A 16,622-nucleotide genomic window follows, 5' to 3' on the forward strand; every position below is an offset into this window, starting at 1 on the left:
TGACCTGGTTCCATAAAGAAGTTCAATTGTTTTTTACGCTTGCCCTAAATGAAGGGCAGGTGTTACAACCACCCACTTCAATGAAGTTTAACCCAACACATAACACTACCATTAATCTATGACAGCTGTCCCTGCATCACAGTTCTTAAGGACCCCTCTCTCCTATCATTGGACCATCCTGCTTGTTTTGGTTTTTAATTTTAGACAATGGCCCCCTTAATCTTGGAGTTTTCCAAGAGGATGTCCCTAAGAGGTTCCCCAGGATACAGCCGAACAGCTGTGTCCCCTCAGTTCGCCAACCTGGGGCTGCCTTTTACACTGCTTCTCTATGAAAGTAACCATTCCTGGGCTGCCCACACACAGCCTCTAGCATTGTAAATCACTCCCAGCTGTATTACATGAGCGGTATAGCCAGCCATTTCTGAATTATATTACACAGCGACACCGGCGAATTCCCAATCCCTAGAAATGTGTGTCATCTTGTACTGTCCAGCTCTCTCCTTTTCGACAATGCAAGCTCATAGAAAGTCTGTCATTTCAATAACAGAAAGTGATACGCACAAATCTTATTATCTCAAATGGAGGTTCTCAAACACTTCAATCCAAACGCACACTGATTCAGATAAAACAAATTTATTAACTACAGAAAGATAGACTGAAGTGATAACAAGCAAGTCAGAATTGGTTACAAAGTAATAAAAGGTAAAACACAAACGAATACCTAATTTAACAAGCTAAGTGATTTCAAAGCAAAAACTCTCTCACCACCTGCTGCATCAGTCTCCCTGGCTGACCTCCTTTCAGACAGGATGGGCTGGTCTACACTACGGGGTAAAATCGATTTTAGATACGCAATTTCAGCTACGTGAATAATGTAGCTGTAGTCGAATATCTAAAATAGATTTACTCACCCATCCTCACCGCGCGGGATCGATGTCCGCGGCTCGCCATGTCGATTCCGGAACTCCGTTGGGGTTGGTGGAGTTCCGGAATCGATATAAGCGCGCTCAGGGATCGATATATCCCGTCTAGATTAGACACGATATATCGATCCCCGAGCAATCGATTTTAACGCGCCGATACGGCACGTAGTCTAGACGTGGCCGATGTCTCTCTAGTCTAATGATGCTTCCTTTGTCCTTCATATGTTGTCTGTGCTGTGAGTAGAGATGAAGGGAGAGATCATTTGTGTCCTCTGTTCTCACTTCTTATGGTTATTTTCCTCTTCAAAAATCATCTCCAGCTAGGGTTCGGGAGACAGGAAAATCTGTTTGCATGGGAACCTCTAATTCAGTGGTTCTAAAACTTTTGTACTGGTGACCCCTTCCATACTGCAAACCTCTGAGTGTGACCCCCACCCTATAAATTAAAAACACATTTTTATATACTTACCACTATTATAAATGCTGGAGGCAAAGCAGGGTTTGGGGTGGAGGCTGACAGCTCGTGACCCCCCTCATGTAATAACTTTGTGACTCCCTGAAGGGTCCTGACCCCTCGTTTGAGAACCCCTGCTCTAACTGTTCCATTGCCAACTGTTCCGTTGTCCCACTGCATGGCATCTGGTGGCAGATTTCGGCACGAAGGAGTGCCGTGCCACACCTATTCATAATGCATCGTGGTGCGTTAGGCAGAACCCAAATGGGTCTGAAAATCAATCAGCTGACTTGAACCTTCCCCAGAATCAGATTTGGCAGGAGTAGATGATGCCAAGACACCAAGAGAAAGCCTATTCTTTGAAATTTGTAGCCAGCCAGATCCAGAAAGTGCTGGGACAAAATCCAGGTTGAAGAGATTCCTTGGCTGGGGTCCAGGTTAAACAGATAGCATTTGGATTCTGACCCAGCGCTCTTCCCATCATGTTGTACTTAGAGCTGGACAAACTCATCCATTCCCATGAGTCTAGGACTCAGCTCACCTTGACTTTCCTTCCAGTTCTTGTGAGTTTCAGTATTTTTTAATGAAAGCTGAGAGTCTGACCTAATCACATGGATTCAGGAGAAAACTGTGATTCTTGCAATACAATTATTAGCGCTGGCAACATTGTAAAATACGTGTGCTTGGGGTTCCAGTTCTTGTAATTTTAAAAAACGGTCACCTTCATCCTCCCCAGAGAAACTCTGCCTTTACCATGAGCCCCGGGACTCAGCCCATACTCTCATTTGCAAGAGAAAGTCTTTTGCATGTTTTAAGATGCAACAGTATATCTCTTCATTGTAAGGCTGGATTGCCTGGATAGCCACAGTTAACCCCAAGCTTGTAGCAGTGCAGGGAAGAGACTCATCATGGGTATGTCAAAATAGTATCAAGTTTACATGGAAACGCCCAAGAGGCACCAGAGATTTAACTGGTAATTCAGCTGCACGTACTCAAGGGAATCGAAACTTTGATGTCAGGAGGTGGAGCAGTTTTTCTTCAATCTTTCTTTTTTCCAGTTCCTTTATATGTGACTGGGACCTTCTGAAACGCACAGAGAATACATGATCTTCTAATGGTGTATGTAACACCGAACGTTTACTGAGAGATTGGAGGGCAACAATACTTCACACTATTTTGTCAGTTTGTTTTGTGCACTGATGTACCCTATAGTCACTCTGACGGTTCTCTCTCACTAGTTCCCCTGTTGTTCGTGTGGTCTTTCACATAGCAACAGAGAAGGAATGTGTGACTGTCAATAACAAAGATTGGCAAGCAGGACGCAGGGGGAGCAGGGCCTGGAGCTACTTGTACCTTATTTTGGAATGAGTTAGATTTCGGCTGGATGGGGCCCCAGAACTTTGGCATTTCCTGCCTTTTGAGTGCTTCTCTTTGAGACATCAACTTGCTGTCTGGTGTTAGAGGGTCACTGTGTTAATGACAGGGCCCCAGTCATCCTCTCTGCAGAAACAATTCATACTGGGGACTCTGAATTTCCCCTCCTCCCCACCGCAGCTAGCAGGGGCCTGGCCTCAGGAGGCTGTCAGAGAGATGGAGGAAGTGCTGTTTGCTCCCTGAGCGCTCACCACAAACCAATGGATCTGGGCAAGAGGGAATCAGAGGAAGGATTCACCCCCCCCCCCAGCCATTCCCTTCGGAGATGGGCTATCGAAATCTCTGCTGTCAGATATGGCCATACCCACCTGGGGCTTCCATTGCATCAAGGCCATTCCTATCTTACAGGACAGGTGAACTATTGGACTGGAGCAGAGTTCCTCGAGGGTCGGTCTTGGGACCAATCCTATCTGACATTTTCATTCATGACCTTGATGCAAAAAGTAAGAGTGTGTTAATGAAATTTGCTGATATACAAAGTACCATCAATACAGACGAGGATCAGAACATTATGCAGGAAGATCTGGATGGCCTTGGAGCCTGGTGTGATGGAACTAGGATGAAATTCAATAGTACAAAGTATAAGGTTATGCACATAGGGTCCAATAACAAGAATTTCTGCTACAAGCTGGGGGCTCATCAGCTGGAAGTGACAGTGGAGAAGAGAGACCTGGGCATGTGGGTCATTCACGGGACGACTATGAGCCACCTTTGTGATGCAGCTGTGAAAAAGGCAAATATGATCCTAAGATATATCAGGGGAGGCATGTCCAGTAGAGAGAGCAAAGTCTTGATGAAATGTACAAGGGCCTGGTAAGACCTCATTTGGAATATAGGTGCAATGCTGATCTCCCATGTTTAAGAAAGATGAATTCAGACTGGAATGGGTGCAGAGGAGAGCTACTAGGATGACTGGGGGAAGAGAGGCCTATCTTACGGAGGAGACTCGAAGAGGTTGATCTAGCAAAACGAAGGCAGAGGGGGGATATGATTTCGCTCTATAAATACATTGGGGTAAACACTAGGGAGGTGACAAGCTATTTAAGCTGAAGGACGGTGTTCGCACAAGAACAAATGGATATTAACTGGCCATGAACAAACTCAGGCTGGCAATTAGAAGAAAGTTCAGAGGGGTGAGGATCTGGAACAGCCTCCCATCAGGAGTTGTAGAGGGCAAACAACCTGATTAGTTTTAAGGATGAGCTGGACAAATTTCTGAGGGCATTGTCTTATGGGATTGCTTGTGATGGTGGGGGATGGGGCTCGGCATCCCTGAATATCCTCTCTGGTTTCTCTTATGTTCCTAAATCTCATGCATCTGTGTTTCAGCCGGTCACCTGCAGGGGTCAGGGTGTCTTCTGATGTCAAAGGTATTCTGGTGTCTTTTTGGTTTTTTGGCCTCCGTCCTCTTAAGCATCAGAGATGGAGACAGGACACTGGATGGGTGTATGGAGTGGGAAGCTCTGAGGTGGCACCAAGGATCCTCTCTCTCTCAGGTGCTTGGCAGGCACTTCTAGCTCACGTGCTTATGATTGCCATGTGTGGGGTGGGGAAGGAATTTCCCCCAGGTCAGATTGGCAGTGATCTCGTGTGTTTTCACTTTCCTCTGCAGCGTGCGGGTGACTGGCCAGGATTATTTGTGTATCTCTCACTTTAATCATTTCTCTGCCCTCATGTTCTCTGCCTGTGACACATCACAGTCTAGTATCCTGTGGGCAGTAATGTTTTGGTCTCATTTCCATTGTTGGGTTTAGTGTGTGGGTTGCTGGTGGCGTTCATGGCCTGTGGTGTAAAGGAGCTCGGACTAGATGGCTGGTGATTCCTTCTGGTCTTAATCTGTATGACTCTGGCAATGTCCTTTGTGGATGGTGCCACGGAGTATGGCCATTTCCCGCCAAACAAACCTCCCTGAGTCAGCCGAGCCACAAACTCCCAGATGGGACCAAGTTAGGCAGCAGGATGCTGCTATCTCTGTGCCTCTGCCCCACAAGGCCTGTACACAGCAGCCAATTCAGTCAGATATTTGTGCATTTCCTGGCTCTCATGTCTGGACAGGGAGCCGGTCATTCCCCAAGGGAAGTGACCATAGGAGGGAAACGGTCTGGAGTCTGTTCCCTTGACACATGGTGAGGGGGGGATGTTCCTCGAGCAAACGTGTCAAATTAGCTTTGTCCGTTGCCAGCAGGAAGGTCAGCAATTCTCATTACAAGGCTTTTCCAAGTGAATGTGTGTGTGTGTGTGCGCGCAAGTGCGTGCTTGCACGTGCATGAGCACACAGATAGCTGTGGGGGGGTCGCTTGGGAGGGGTATATGTGTGTCGCTAGTCTATATATCAAATGGTAGCTGTAAAATCATACTGTGTCAGAGCTTGTCTCCCCACATGCTTAGGAAAAGAAAACCACCATTGTGCTGATGTGAGGAAGCACCAGAGCTTGTCCCAAAAATCTTGGTCATCCTGTTGCTCAAGCAATTCTCCTGATCATTACTGTTTTATCCCACTTAATACGAAAGCAATTTGTATTTCTGTACACAAGAGGGCATTATGTGAAGAGGGGAAAGGGCACCATCAAATCTCCGTGCTAACACATGGTCACTATAAGTCGAGGGATTCAAAGGCCTTTTTCATGATTCCTTTTGAACTCTGGGAAATAGAGTCGCCGCTGTTCTGTGAGGGGGATTTCCTCCCCTCCCCCAATTCCAGTAAATTGCAGTTATACTGGTGGGGGCTGGGGGTTGTTAGCCTCCACAACGTCCCTATTATTCATTGACTGGGTAAGTAATTCGGGGCAATGAACCTTTTTCACATTAGAATTTTAAAAGTGCGACTGTTCAAATGATTGTACCGTTACCATATAAAAACACAATCCCATTGTCAGTAATATGGAAAGATAGGTAGATAAGGAAGCTGCTGACCACAGAGAGGTTTTCTTTTCTTTTCTTTAATGGAGAAGGACTGCTGACAGAGTGGTTCTGATCTGGCTCAGATAAAGGGATCATTGTTGCTTGCAGTCAGCACCACCCAGGTAGTCAGGCGTCCTGTTACAGGGTGTGCGAAAAATCCTTCAACAAGACCATTTTGTTTGCAAGGTTTCTTCAGAATGGCTCCACATTTATTCTTTGTGCATAACAAACAATATGATTGTCTAATATTCATACAATACCTTCAGCGAAGGATTTCAAAGCACTTTCCAAACTGTAACTCATATACAATTGGGGGACGGGTTCTGCCCTCACCTCGTGGCATAAATCTACAGTAACTCCATGGATGTAGATGGAGCTACACTTCGAGATCACAATCAGGGCCAGTCACTTCACTTCCTCCATCGCTGAAATGCAGCCACCTGCTGAGTGTAAAGCAGCAATGCTCTGCAACACTTCACACAGCTTTGAGCAGGAAGTAAAAGAGGTACCTTTGCCAAGGGGGATTTAGAACCAGCCAGGATGCCTGGGTTCAGAGCCGCCTCTTGCAGAAAGTACCACAGGTGGTCAGGATAATAGTTGAAAGACAATTACCCTGGCAATACGGTGTCCCCTAATGCCAAGCTGGGACATTGGTTCAATACACTTCTGTGTCACCAGTATGATGAAGCTGTCCTATGTCAAGTGTAACCAGAAATAGATTGCCATATGATGACTTTTCGTGGGCATTAGATGGGTGGACTCCATCCAGTTTCTGCTGGTGACCACCCTCCCCATGCCCATGAAAAGTCACCGTATGAGGGTTCACAAACTATTTAAATCAGTGGTTTTCAACCTGTGGTCCACGGACTCCTGGGGTTCCGCTGACCACATCTAAAATTTCCAAAGGGGTCTGCACCACTATTTAAAGCTTTTTAGGATTCCACATATGAAAAAAGGTTGAAAACCACTGCTTTAAATAGTTTATGAGCCCTCTGGTGATGCTCCCTGTGTTGCATTGGTATGCGTTCACTGCTTCTGGTAGTGTGATTGCAGCATGTGTAGACATACCCAAGGTAGCTTTAATCATGCTAGCTCAGGTGCCAATAGCAGTGAGGCCGCAGCAGCATGGACTTCAGCATGGGCTGGCTGCTCAAGTGTGTACCAAGATCCCAGGGAAAGCTTGCATTGAAGTCTGTGCTGAAGTGGCTTCACTGCTATTAGTGCTGGTTAGATTAAAGCTACTGCTGCAATCACACACGATGATAGTCTGTACCCCGCTGTTCATCCCTTTTCCCAAGTCTGTGATAAATTTTGGGCAAAGTATTCCTAGTGAGGTGGTGTTTGAAAATTCATAGTTCACTGATCATTATTGTCCTGGTAAAATATGTTTGGAAACATTGTATGTAAAGATATGAGATTCTACTGTATAACATTTCTGAGACATTCCAAGTTTAGAAACACAGTCGCAAACCAGGTCCTCAGAGACAAAAGGCAAACTGACAAGCCAGATGTCAACAAAATCAAATGGTCTATCGCCTGGTTAAGCAGCTACTCTTTGACAGGAAAAAGTGTGTCAGTGAGAAATCTACATTTTGGCAAAGAAACAGCTGAAGGTTCCTATCCCCACAGACTTGCTGTCTCCTGAGCCCCAGTTGGAGATGATTTTCAAAGAAAAAGAGAACTATGAGAGAAGGCAACAGACACCCCAAAATATTTCTCCCTTCATCTCTACCGAAGGCATCAACCACACTTGAAGGACAAAAGAAGCATCTTTGGACTAGGAAGACATCTTGGCAGATGGAATTCAGCCAGTAAGACTTCTAGAACCTGTAGTGAGAGAAACGTTTTTGCTTTGAAATCACTTAGCTTGTTAAGTTAGGCGTTAGTTGCATTTTACCTTTTTATTTCTTTGTAACCAATTCTGACTTTTATGCCTCATTACTTGTAATCATTTAAAATCTATCTTTCTGTAGTTAATAAACTTGTTTTATTTAAACCAGTTTAATTGGATTGAAGTATTTGGGGAACACCATTTGAGATGATAAGACTTGTGCATATCATTTCCTATTAATGAAATGACAGACTTTCTATGAGCTCGCATTGTCCTGGAGGGTGCTGGGCAATACAAGACACACATTTCTGTGGGAAAGTCTGGGACTGGGAATTTGATGGTATTGCCTGCAGTATAATTCATGGCTGGCTGGCCCAAGCATTCATACAGTATAGCTGGGAGTGATTTACATGCTGGAGGCTGTGTGTGGGCAGACGAGGAGTGGTAGTTCTCACAGTGAAGCAGTGTAAAAGGCACCTCAGGTTGGAGAACTGAGGGGACGCAGTTGTCCATCTGTCTAGATTGTATCCTGGGGAATGTCACATACCCAAATTGCATTGTGACCATACCCTCTGTTTTAGAAGCCAGGCAGAGCAACAGTGGGTGTATGTAACTAGGCCTTGCACGTTATGTATATTTAGTAAACATGGTTATTTGCCCCCCGCCCTTCCTACTGTGCCCATGTGGTTTCTCATGCTTTGTTGGTTTTATACAGAGCAAAAGACACAGCAATGGGCTGATCAGCTCTCAGAATGTGCTAGGTATCTGTGGATGACAAGACCCTGAAAGTGATTTGATGGCTTGCCTCACTGAATCAAATCGGTCTCCAATGTGTGGCTCAGCAGAGCACAGTGTATCTAGATGCCGATAACTGTAACATTACGTTTACAGAAACAGGGCAACATTTCCCAAAGCAGGTGCCTTGCAATGGCACACAAATCAATCAGCTACTGATAAATCTAAATATGGATCAGAAGTGCTGAGCACACAGCAGGTCCCTTTGATTTTCAGCAGGAGCTGTGGGTGCTCCACACCTCTGAACACCAGGCCATGCAAGTGATGACATTTTAAGTACAGTGTTGGTAAAGCCTTGTGTGCGTTGGCTGACTGCATTGTCATCAGTCCACTGCTGAGTGACTCAGTCTCCAGTGCCATCCTCCCGGCAGTTTTCGAGGGCATTATAACCATTTTCAATCAACGTGGCAACAAGAGAACAATACACGCTGAGCTGATGCTTCTGAGGACAGTGGCTGGCTGTTTCTGTGTTACAATAGCATTGTCACTTTTGTCATCGCCCGGCAGACAAGAACAGCACTGTGCAGTGATTTAAAAAGCCACGTTTCATTCTGGGCACCTGTTCCTTGGTAGTATTCAGTCAAGGGTGGCTGCCTGTCACGGCGAGTAACTATTTGCCGGTTATGTACTGGAAGAGAATGCCAGTTAAAAATAAACAAAAATGAGCAGGGTTTAAAAACAGCAAATTCCTTTCCAAGAGGATATCTACCAATGACAGTTGATCTAGGATGACCTGGCTGGCCTCTCAGGCGTTTAAGGAGTTACCACGTGGCCCTAGGGAGCATATTAGATGACACAGCTTTATTTTAAGGCAATTCAGTGACTTAATCAGTAAAAGCTTTTCTTTTATGCTCAATTTGCTCAATCTTTTGTAGACTATTCTCCAACAAAACCACCCCTCCTGGGAGAGGCATGCCAAAACAGCTGCAGGTGTCCGACAGCTGACAAAGACCCCTTGTTCGTCAGCTCCGTTATATGTGGTTTAGTGCCCTCCCCCGCAGCCAACACTTCAAGCAAAAACTGGACACTCAGTTAAGAGCTATTATCCCAGAATTTCTTAAGCAAGCAGAGCAGAGGTCCCTCTTGGATTCTGTCCTCCTGAGCCAAGAAATTGTTGCATTGGTCACTGATCGACTTCTTGATTCTCAGCACTCTGCACAGAGATGGGAATTCATAGGATTATCATCTGGACAAAGGATTAAGCAGTCACTTTGTTACTGGTAAGATGACCCACTCTGCCATCAATGCTGTTACTTCTTCTTTTCAGTTCATCTAAACTAACAGGGTTCCTAGTGCTGCTGCATCAAGCCAGCTCCAAATTTTAACTGAAGTCTCACAACTCTTTGAATGGTAATGCTGCCCAGGTCCTGTGAAGGGATAGGTTGCAGCAGTGCACGAAGCAAACTAAAACAGTGCCAGATATTGAGAGAAATTTGGATTTTCAGGGATAAATTTGTTAACTGTGTTTGAGAAGCAGCATTGTCTGTCAGATGGACTGGATGTGGGTTTGGCAGTCAGGAGCTTTGGTTTCTAATCCGAGCTCTTCTGATGACTCGTTACATGGACTTGCTACAGAAATACGAAGCATCGATAATGCAGATGTTAATAGGGAGTTAACTTTGTTGGGGGATGATTCAGAGACCCATTAAAGAGTTCCCTTTTTATGTCTTATTTTAGTAATCTCAGCCCAGAAATTTGGAGTTTGTTAGCAAGGATGGGAATCAGGAAGAGGGGAAGTGTGTGAGATTTGTCTGCTTTGGAGAGAAGTCGCGAGGGCTGGTTATGGGTTCTTGGCCATGAAGGGGTGCAGCTCCTGCAGTCAGCCTGTAGGGGCAGGGGAAGGCAATAGGATGAGAGCTCTGCAGGTCTGGTGAGGATCCACTTGCACATAATAGGAATGAACTGAGCAGTGGGGTGACTGCCCACATGATGATCTTAGGTGAAAGGGGGCCTTAATTGTCACTCAGCGTATAGCACTCCAGGGATCTGATCCAAAGCCCATTGAAGTCAAAGGAACTAGTCCCATATGATAAATTGCCTGAAATGTTTTTAGGTTCTTAAAAAGAACAGGAGTACTTGTGGCACCTTAGAGACTAACAAATTTATTTGAGCATATTTAGAGTCTTAATTATTCTGCTACCATTATTTACTTGCTTATTATATAAGGCTGGTGGGTGGAGGTTCTTTCACTACTTTGTTACCTCTGACTTAATCGCAATAACATTTTTATGACTGGGATGTGGCTCAGGCAAACTGCATCTTAGCACAGGCCCCACCAGTGAGCTTTCACCCCAAAGCTCTCAGCTAACATGGAAAGACACAACACAGATGCCTGGACCAGTGCCACTGTGTAGGCTCAGTCAGAGCTTCTCTCCCATGACAAGCTGTACTACGTTAAGGCCCGCGACTGTGCGGTGTTCGGCATCTTCTCCGACCGTTGACAGGTAACTAAATCCTGGATTTGCTAAATACGAATGTATAGAGAGCATTTAAAAAGGAATTTTAAGAGACATTTAAGTTTCTGTCACTCTCTCCGAATCTCCATTCAGAGGTTGGGACTTTTGGGATGGAGTCAGCCATTTTAATGCTACTTTCTGTCAGAGGTTCAGTTTTGTAATGCAAAAGATGGACTGTAAAAATCACCGTCACCACCTAAAAGCACAGAAACCAGGGAGTTCCAACCTAATAGGGCAGTTGGTTTAACTAGTAATAGGTTTATACTTCTGGGGGGAGGAGGGGACTTAGAATACCTGACAACAAACATCCTTGAAACTGATCTTCACCAGTGCTTTCTAATTCTCCAGCCTGGCCAGCTGGGAACTCCCGGTTTGCTCATTAATTTTTCAGCTTTGTTATATCTGACACTCTAAAAAGAGTTTGTGATCAACTCTCCTTTTCTAAAAAGGTGAAGTGCTCAGAATAGTGGAGTTTTCATACACAGATGTGTCTCTGGGATTTCTTTAGGTCCTATGATACACTGTTCGTTCAGCACTCAGGAAAACTACGAATCAGATGAGAACCTGACAGGGTTACCAGAGGCAGCGGGGGCTCCAGGCACCAGTACAGCAAGTGTGTGCCTGGAGTGTCAAGCCACGGGGGGCAGCTTGCCTGTGGGAGATCCACCGGTGCCGCAGCTTCAGTGGTAATTCGGCGGCAGATAAGCCGAAGCTGCGGGACCGGGGACCTCCCACAGTCATGCCGCCAAATCCATGGGACCGGGGACCTCTGCAGGCAAGCTGCCGAATCCGCAGGATCGGGGACCTCCCACAGGCATGCCGCCGAAGGCAGCCTGCCTGCCATGCTTGGGGCGGCAAAAAAGCTAGAGCCACCCCTGTCCAGAGGTGCTATAATTTCATTTTATCATTATTAGATGTTTGTTTTATGGGGGTAGGGAGATCAGCAGCTTTCATAGAATCACAGAATGGAGTCATAAAGACCTTGACAGCTCATTTACTCCAGCCTCCTGCACCGAGGCAGGGCCAAGTAAACCTAGGTCATCCCTGCCAGGTCTTTGTCCAACCTGTTCTTAAAAACCTCCAATGATGGGATTCCAGAAACTCCCTTGGAAGCCTGTTCCGGAGCTGAACTCCCCTTATCATTATATGTTTTTCCGAATATCTAATCTCAATCTCCCTGGCTACAGATTAAGCCCATTAGTTCTTGTCCTACCTTCACTGGACATGCAGAATAATTGATAACAGTCCTCTTTATAACAGCCCCTAACATATTGAGAGATTATTATCAGGTCCCCCTTCAGTCTTATGTTCTCAAGACAAATCATGCTCAGTTTCTTCAACCTTTCCTCAGAGGTCAAGTTTTCCGAACTTTTGCTCATTTTTGCTGCTCTCCTCTGCAGCCTCCCTGATTTGTCCATATCTGGCTGAAAAGGTGGTAGCTAAAATGGGACACTGTTCTCCAGCGGAGGCCTCGACCCGTTTAGATAATTACTGCCCATGTCTCATGTACTACAGTCCTGTCAATACACCCCAGAAGGATATTAGCCTTTTTTTCACATTGTTGACTCAAATTCAATTTGTGATCCACTATAACCCGGGAATCCTTTTCAGCACTACTACTGCCTCGCTAATTATTCCCCAGTTTGTAGTTGTGATTTGATTTTTAACTTCCTCAGTGTGGTACTCTGCACTTGTCTTTTACATTTTATTTTTATTAAATTATGTATTTACTATATAATGTACTAAATTGCTGTAAAAGGCTCCAGGGGAGGGCTGTGGGGGTGCTGAGGGAGGTGGTTGCGGGATGCTGCTAGGGAAGGGCCATGGGGGGCTGGGGGAAGATTGGGGGAGGAGTTGGGGAAGTATGAGGTGAGGCCATTGGGGGTGAGGGGTGCTGCTGGGGGAGGCTCTAGGGGACAGCCATGGGGGAGCTGCTGTGAGAGGATTTGGGGATGGAGCTGTAGGGGGTGCTGCTGGGTCAGGCTCTAGGGGAGGGCCGTGGGGATGCTGGGGGAGGCGGTTGTGTGTGTTGCTAGGGAAGGACCATTGGGGGTGCTGGAGGAAAGTTGGGGGTGCTGCTGGGGAAGGATTTGGGGGAGAGGTTGGGGGTGTGCTAGGGGAGGCCATTGGGGGTAGGGGGTGCTGCTGGGGGAGGCTGTGGGTGAGGGTCCTGGGTGGTGCTCTGCAGGAGGGCAGTAGGGGAGGATTTGGGGCTGCAGCTAGAGCTGAGGCTGCAGCTGAGTCTGGCTCTAGGGCAGGGCAGTGGGGGTGCTGCTGGAAGCGGGCTCTGGGGGAGGGATGGGGTGCTCTGGGGGAGGATTTGGGGCTGAGGGCGTGCTGCTGGGCAGGGCTGCAGGGGAGGGCTATGGGGGGCTGGGGAGGCTATGGGGGAGGATTTGGGGCTGGGGGGGTGCTGCTGGGCAGGGCTGCAGGGGAGGGCAATGGAGGCTCTGGGAGAGGATTTGAGCTTGGGGGGTGCTGCTGAGGGAGGCTCTAGGGGAGGGTTATGAGGGGCTGGGGGAGGATTGGGGGCTCGGGGGGTGCCACTGGGGAGGGTTATGGGGGGCTGGGAGGCTCCGAGGGAGGATTTGGGGCTTGGGAGGTGCAGCTAGGCCCAGCTCTAGGGCAGGGAAGTGGGGGGTGCCGCTGGGAGAGGCTATAGGGGAGGGTTATGAGGGGCTGGGGAGGCCATGGGGGATGCTGCTGGCAGAGGCTCTGGGGGAGGTTTGGGGCTAGGGCTCCGGGGGTGCTGCTTGGGGAGGCTGTAGAGGAGGGTTATGGTAGGCTGGGGAGGTTTCAGGGCTTGGGGGGGTGCTTCTGGCAGGCTGTAGGGGGCTAGGGCTTGGGCGGTGCAGCTGGGGGGGCTGTAGGGGAAGGTTATGGGGGGCTGGGGAGGATTTGGGCTTGGGGGTGCCGCAGGGGAGGGTTATGGGGGGCTGGGGAGGATTTGGGGTGCCGCTCGGGGGCTGTAGGGGAAGGTTATGGGGGGCTGGGGAGGATTTGGGCTTGGGGGTGCCGCAGGGGAGGGTTATGGGGGGCTGGGGAGGATTTGGGGTGCCGCTCGGGGGCTGTAGGGGAAGGTTACGGGGGGCGGGGGGTGACGCTGGGACTGGGGGGCGCTCACTGCCCGCCGCCGGCCGCCCCGTCCCGTCCCTGGAGGAGGAGCCGGGAGCCCCGCCCCGCAGTGCCGCTCTCCAGCCGGGCGCTGAGCGGAGCCGCTGTGCGAGGTTCGTGAGCCCCGGGCGCGTCTCCAGCCCCTTCCCGGGCCGGGCGCGGGTCTCTGCCGGAGCTCGGCAGCTGCCCGGCGGGGGTTCCCGCGGGGTCTCCCCACGGGCGGGCGCCGCTCTGCAGCCGGGCCGGGTTTGTCCGGCTGGCGGGGGCAGCAGAGGCTGGGCTGGGCTGGGCTTCCCCGGGGATTTCGGTCACTCCAGCCGAGCTCTGTTCTTTGCACGCAGGTTCCTGGGGATGGATCCGCTCCTGCCTCGCCCGCCAGCGCCTTGAGCTTTCCTGGCCGCGTGGGGGCCGAGGCGGCTTCAGGGCGAATGTTTCCTTGGCGCAGGTGAGTCTCCTCCAGCACGTGGCCCCACAAAGCCGCCCGAAGCGCTGGGGGTGGGAACTTGCCAGCCCCCGGCGCTGACCGCGCGATTTAAAACGCACGGACCGAAGCTGTTTGCAAGCGGAGGCAGGGGGCTTTGCATAAAGTTGTCGAAGGCCAGAGCGCTTCTAGTGTAACTGGAAACCGTGGAACAAATGTGGTCTCGCTTTGTTTAGACTGAGCTTGGTTTCGAAGTGGATTCCTGCCACTGATCGCATTACAGTGCGCGTCAAACTGTCCTAAAATCGTGATTCGGCTCTTAACTGCCTGACTTTATTTAGCCAGTGTAAGGCTACCACTTCCTCTTTGCCTACATGTGCTGCTTACCTCCGAAATATCTAAACAGGGCTAGGCTAAGTTCAAACGGCCTTGGTTATGCCTGCAAGTCAGACCCTTATCAGCTTGGCAGTAGTTTAACATACTTTACAACCAGCCTCTATCTTCTGTCACCCAGAAGCATGTAATGTCTTTTAATGGCTTTTTATTTCATTGAAGAGTCTGATTCTTTGAACTTAGTGATTCCAGGAACATTTGGGTTAGCAAGTTTCAATCTGTTGCTGAATTTCATTTCCTGTATTTTGCAGTATTGGGGGGGAGGGGAAAATTGTATTTTAGGATAGACAAATACTTTTAAAATTACACTGCAAATCTATAGTTATGGAAATCCTCTAGCATTGTATTGGCTTCACAGCCCCATGTGACTTGACTTGTCATCAGTGGAACTTTATGAACAAATTTCCACAGAGAGATTCCTGTTGAATAAGGTGGCTTTTGCATGGGGGAAAAAAGAAGTACAGTGAGTCTGTGACTGGTGTCACTCTTTCGCAGAATTTGCATGATTGGGATATTTCCATTACTCCCATCTTTGCTCTTCTGGACCTGTGATAGTATCAAAACTTGCTGTGTAAATTTCCATTGGTTTAAAAAATAGTCCTTATATACTATCTAATGCAGATACTAGGTAAAGTTTTGCTGGTAGTTTAATTACTGCAGTGTGGCTGTGTATAGTCATAGTTGTTCTCAATATTGATGTTACAAACCTACGGCGATTTAGGAAGCTTTTTTTCAAACAAACCAAATCAGAATGTGATCTTCCATTCTAGTCCTTTTGGCTCCACAGATAACTTTACAGATGCAAATAGCTTTACCTTTTGAGCATTTAATGCTGCAGAATGTGCAGTTAATTAAACGTCCGAGAAGAATGTACACTTGTATTTTCAAATGGGAGATTATAAAAGGTGCATGCAGTGGCTTAAATGACCTATTTGGCCATATGTGACACAATGAGCTAAAAAATTAACAAATTATCATCTATTGGCGAATTTCTTTTTGCCTAACCCACTGCAAAGGATTTGGAAATATAGAGGAACGAAGGTGGGTGGTTTGTGTATCAGGCGAAAAAAGGTAGAGTTCCCTCAGCTTAGTATATTCTTTAGTGTGGTTATTAATGAATTTTAATTAAATAACATTAAAAATGAAAATTAGAAAAGAAGCAATTTCTAGCTTCTTTGATGTGGACTTAAGTGAACTTCACTGTTACTGCCCTTCCCTCCAGTTATTTTTATGGTGGTAATACTTCTTTAAGTTAAGTGTCACATGACGCAATAGTCCTTGTGAGGCTAATTTAGCCATTTTTGTCATGGTATTAAACATGTTTCCCATTATAATCCTTTTGCCTACTTTTTGATCCCACTACTGGGATAACAGGGAAATTCTGCCCTCCGACTGTACAGACGTTCAAAGTTCTAAAACAGTTAACTACAGCATTATAAATCTAAAGCAATTTGAAAAATCTGAAGGGAAAATAAAGCAGGAATATATTATTTGTAAAAGTGTGTAGGCTACAGTAATATGTTGATTATACTGAACTGTGGAGCTCCGGCATTCACCCCATAGTTAATGCTGCAATTGAATTTCCATTACTACCATATTTTGCCCCCTTCTGGAATCCACCAAAAAGTAACATTTGACTTAAAATTGGTCAGCTTAGGCCTGGAGCTGAGGTAGACTTTTCTAAAAACAAATTAAGTAGCTCAGACGAGGTTCCTGAATTCTAATATCGTAACTTTTGAAATGCTGTTGCCGCTTTACAGCAGAGAAATAAAACATAGTTTGTTGGACTCAGTCTCTCCGAGAACTAGTGCAAAGCACCAAAGTTTAGTTGATCAAAGTCCAATTTCAAAAGTGAACTTTTAAATTTGGACCACAGCTAAAAATTGTTGACTCTTCTGAG

The 16,622-nt window shown here is 47.1% G+C and overlaps 1 protein-coding gene across 1 annotated transcript in view; it reads left to right on the forward strand.

Annotated features, from left to right (window-relative positions):
* Window positions 1-13,961: 13,961 nt before the first annotated feature.
* PRAG1 (PEAK1 related, kinase-activating pseudokinase 1) overlaps window positions 13,962-16,622 on the forward strand; it is a 45,086-nt gene continuing 42,425 nt past the window's right edge. The window contains exon 1 of the mRNA XM_032769471.2: window positions 13,962-14,353. The gene's annotated coding sequence lies outside the window, so the exon portion shown is untranslated. The remainder of the gene's footprint in view (window positions 14,354-16,622) is intronic.

The sequence above is a fragment of the Chelonoidis abingdonii genome, chromosome 5 (assembly GCF_003597395.2).
Source record: "Chelonoidis abingdonii isolate Lonesome George chromosome 5, CheloAbing_2.0, whole genome shotgun sequence".
Lineage (NCBI taxonomy): Eukaryota > Metazoa > Chordata > Testudines > Testudinidae > Chelonoidis > Chelonoidis abingdonii.